Source organism: Nycticebus coucang, chromosome 3 (genome assembly GCF_027406575.1).
Source record: "Nycticebus coucang isolate mNycCou1 chromosome 3, mNycCou1.pri, whole genome shotgun sequence".
Classification (NCBI taxonomy): Eukaryota; Metazoa; Chordata; class Mammalia; order Primates; family Lorisidae; genus Nycticebus; species Nycticebus coucang.
Window position 1 is genome coordinate 83,245,036 of NC_069782.1, and position 4,681 is coordinate 83,249,716.

General features: G+C 44.0%; 1 non-coding gene across 1 annotated transcript; it reads right to left on the reverse strand.

Annotated features, from left to right (window-relative positions):
- Positions 1 to 3,807: 3,807 nt before the first annotated feature.
- On the reverse strand, positions 3,808 to 3,938 carry LOC128582861 (small nucleolar RNA SNORA28). The gene has a single exon (XR_008379286.1). It is a non-coding gene; the product is annotated as a small nucleolar RNA SNORA28 (small nucleolar RNA).
- Between the last annotated feature and the right edge of the window lie 743 nt (positions 3,939 to 4,681).

A 4,681-nucleotide genomic window follows, 5' to 3' on the forward strand; every position in this document is an offset into this window, starting at 1 on the left:
ACAAGTATTACGTTTAAAAAAGTCGGGCCAGATCTGGTTGCATTCTTGATCTTTTTTCCTGAAATACATTGAGATGACAGGGAGGGGAAGGGAAGGCAATTATTCTTTTTGATGGGGTCATCTGGTTTTAGGCTGATAGAGGGACGGCCCCTTCCAAAACCTGTTGATTTCTAAGGGCCTTTAATTTGAATATTCTTTATACCAACGAGTCATATTTTGGGGGTGAAATGCCCTAAGCTTCTTCAGACTCATTCCTGTGCCATGAAGTTTTCATTCTGAGGCAGGTCACACAGGAGCCAAAGGGATTATGGTAGACAAACCTGTGTAGAGGGAGATATGGTTGTCAAGCTTAAGAGACCAAGGCTGAGGTTACAGAAGTCAGAAGTGAAATCAGGTTGCCGCAAATCTTCAAGCTATTTTGTGCATCTGGAAGGCTTTGCCTCAGTCAGTACAAAGCCTTACTTCATAGTTGGTTTTGAACAAGTTTTGTAGAGCAGAAAACGTAAAAGTAAGATTACCTCAGAGAAAATCAGTGCCCTGGAACCTGGCAGGCTTCCAATTGTGCTGCAATTCCCAGGGCCAGACCAAGCTGTATCCAGAATAATTTCACTTCTGCAGTACCTCTGGGCCTGCCTGGGGTTCAGCTGGAGGACAAGGAAGGGAAAGGAAGCTTGGAATGTATTTGGGGTGAGCCTGTGGCTGTCACATATTCAAGGGCTGATCTCTCCTCCCAGGGCAGGAGAGAGTGAAACTTCCCTTTCTATAAAATTAATAAAGAGCTGCAAGGTAGGAACTGTGCTAGAGGAAAAATGCACACACACACACACACACACAAACACATACATACATACAAATAGAACTAGCCGTTGTCCCTAGCTTGCTTTCCTAAAATTGCTTACTACTCAGGAGTCATATAGCTGATGGTCCAAAAGATTCTTGGCTCTCTTCATTGCTGCCAAAGACAACATCACTCTCAGGCTAGATTTTGAGATATCTCCCAGGCCCCGAATTCCTGTGGAATCACTGACCCTCCCAAACCACTGGCCCCCACCTAAGAACCGACCAGCAGAGAAGATAATTCCTACAACCCTATGGTTCTGCCCTGAACTCAGCCAATCAGCAGATTTAATTGCCTAGCCCTGTGCTCACCAAACTATCTGTAAAAAACTTTTCTCTCAGGCTGGCGGCTGTGGTTTAGTGAGTAGGGCGCCAGCCCCATATACCAAGGGTGGTGGGTTCGAACCCGGCCTGGGCCAAACTGCAAAAAAAAATAGGGCGTTGTGGCTGGTGCCTGGTGCCTATAGTCCCAGCTACTAGGGAGGCTGAGGCAAGAGAATTGCTTAAGCTCAAGAGCTGGAGGTTGCTGTGAGCTGTGATGCCACTGCACTCTACCAAGGATGACAAAATGAGACTCTGTCTCTAAAAAAAAAAAAGTTCTCTCAAATTTTTCAGGGAGGCAGGTTTGACAAACTCCTCCTGTCTCCTCACTTAGTGCCTGCTGTATTAAACTCTCTGCTATCTCTTGAGCAGCCAGCAATGAACCCAGTAATGCTGTAACAAAAGACCCCACCCACCTCCATAATGGATGTTCCATAGCAAACAATACACTTTGATGAGCTCCTGGCTTATTTCAGTTACCTCTTATCAAGAAATTCCTCTCTGAGATGACCCCATGAAATCTGAGATAGAATGTCAGCTTCTGAATTTGCCTTAAGAGACCATCTTGTGGTCTGGTGTTTTTTTTTTTTTTTTCTTCTTCTTCAGGAGAATAATAGAATTTAGAAAACCTGATGAGTGCTACTGCATATTTTCATTTTTTGTTAGGATGTTAGTAGGCAATGATGCCTACATAAAAATTTTAGGTTAAGAAGTGTTGGTCTAATTCAACTACCTCATCATAGAAGGAAAAAAAAAACTGAGTTCCACAGAGATGGAGCAGTCCCTGGGGCAGCCGGTAAGTGGAGAAGTAAGAGATGGACTCTCATCCTCCTGTTTTTGTATTTCAGCATCATTTTTACTAAACTAAATGCAGTAATGTGCTTTGATTTTCTACATCGCTTTCATGTTGTAATGGCTTTAATTGTTCTCTTCCTTTTATCCACTTAGATAACACCAAAGATTAGGGATCTCATTCTGTCCAAGCTGACATCACTTGGGAGGTTGATAGCCTAGAAGGGAAATGGAAGTAGTTAGCAGCTTCCTTTTAAATTCTTGACATTTCCAAATGTCTCCAGTGATGAGCATTTTTTTGAAGACAAAGGCTTAAAATAGGGCAGCATATCTTCATCTCCATCAGGAAAATGCCAGCAGCTCGCAGGATCTTTCTTAGCTTTTCTCTCTTTGCACAGAACCTTGCAAATCATTCACAGTGATTTATATATAGTGAAAGCCCTCACACACCATGTAGTCCCATCCCCAAAGGTGTTGCCCTTACTGATGGTATGTGAGATGATCTTAGCACTGTATAAGACAGACCTTTTGTTTTAATAGTAGGCACCAATAGGTATTTGTTTTAATGTGTGTAATAAAATGTGGGGTAAAAATATGATTAGCACAACAAATGCATGATATTTGATTGCTTAGAACGGAGCTAAGCAAAAAGGCAAGTGGATGTAAAGCAAAATATTAAATAACAGCATAAGTGACACCCAAGTTTGGAAAAACATTGTAACAGTGATACCTACCATTATGCACACATAATTGCAGTTTGAGAAACACTTAGCAAAAGCCTCAAGTAACAGGTGTAAACGGAGAAGTTGTAACCATCTACAAAACCGCGGAGCACAACCATGGAACTCCCAGTGGGTCTGTAACTGTAAATGACTTGTGCATTCCTAGCACTCATTTCTGTGAACAGGAGAAAATTTAATCTCGGTCCTTCACAAATGGTGACCGTGATTCAGGAGTTTTTCCCAGGCAGATTTGAGATTCTCTTCTCCGTCCCTGTATGGTACCAGCCGTGGGGCTCACCCTGCTGATGTCCCCTGCAGCGGGGAGCAGAGGAGAGTGGGCTTATTCAGCCCTGCTTGCTGCTGCAGGTGGTTCCACTCAGTGTGGCACAGGTGGTCTGTGCTGCCCAGTCCCACACACCTCCTAGGAGTGGGGGTCCTACAGGGGTGCAGCCGCTACCCCTCTCACACAACTGCACCTCCAGCTAGTGTTCACATGCACTCATGTGCACACTCCCCCACACCTCTGATATAGGTTCTTTGCTTATCTGAATGGGTCTTTAAGTCATATCTATCTTCTCCAAGCTAATTCACCCTGCCAGCCCCTGGGCTGTGCTGGGGCCATCTTTGCCCCGACCCAGTTGCACCTTCCTGGTTGCTTTCTCCTCCTTTCCCACCAGGTGCACCTGTGGGCTGCCATGCATCGAAACTCCCTCTACACGTACTCACAGGATGCCAGCCTCCCCTAAGGGGTCCGGAGGCCACAGAGGCTCACACTCTCCATCCTCTCTCCTCCTTGCTTTAAGTCACTTCTTCCCTTCTGTCCTGGCTCCTCATCCAGCCTTGTGCAGAGCAATGACAAACAGGACAGAAAGTTTCTTCCTTCATGGAGCTTATGTTCCAGCTGGGGTTAGAAATACAAAAGGGAGAATAGACATGTGATAATAAGAGCAATAGAAATCATAAGATTTTATGAAAGAAGGGAAAGAGGTTGAGATTTTTAAAAATACTTCTGCAATGACAATCACTTGGTCTAAATATTGCTCAGTCTTCAGATTATTATAGATATTTAAAAGTGAAATTGTCAGGAAAAAGATGTGACCATTTTCCAGTTTTTTGATACATATTTTTTTTTTCCACTGTTAAAGTCTATATAATGGCTTATCCCACAAAGAGAGAACACCGGAATAGGTTAGACTTTCTTGCTATAGCAAGCTCAAATTGTGTCAGACACCATATTTTCAAGTTAAATAACATTTAACTTGACTTAAACCAGGAGACAGAAACTATCCAATAATTTGAACAGAGAAAATTTAGTACAAAGAATGATGAACTGTATCAGGTTGACTGACTCTGCTTTCTTATTTTCTGTTTTCTTTATGCTCTGGCATTTGGGGCCTTGCTCCTGGAGAGACTGCCCCTCCCAGGGTGAGATAACTCCTAGACATAACAAATGATTCCTCTAGGAGCCTTCCTGGGATGTACAAACCAAGGAATCCAGAGGCTCCCCACCAGCCATCTCCTTTATCAAACTCTCACGCAAAACTGGCCATAAATCACTGCAAGGCCAGATATTGGACAACTAATATCTGGAGAACCCTGAAATTATTCAAACTACCCAATCCTAAACTTAGTAAGCAGCCTACCCAGCTTACCCATTCCTTTCTGTGAAGATCTCACCAAAGGGCTCTCTTCTGCTTTTTTGAGACAGAGTCTCACTTTGTTGCCCAGGCTAGAGTGCCATGTCATCAGCCTAGCTCACAGCAACCTCAAATTCATGGATTCAAGCAATCTTCCTGCCTCAGCTTCCTGAGTAGCAGGGACTATAGGTGCCCACCACAACACTCAGCTAATTTTTCTATTTTTAGTAAAGATGGGGGTCTCACTCTTGTTCAGGCTGGTCTTGAACTCCTGAGCTGGAGCAATCCTCTTGTTTCAGCCGCCCCAAGAGCTAGGATTACAAGCATGAGCCACCAGTCCCGTCCAGGGCTCTCTTCTCTTCCCTCTGTCCT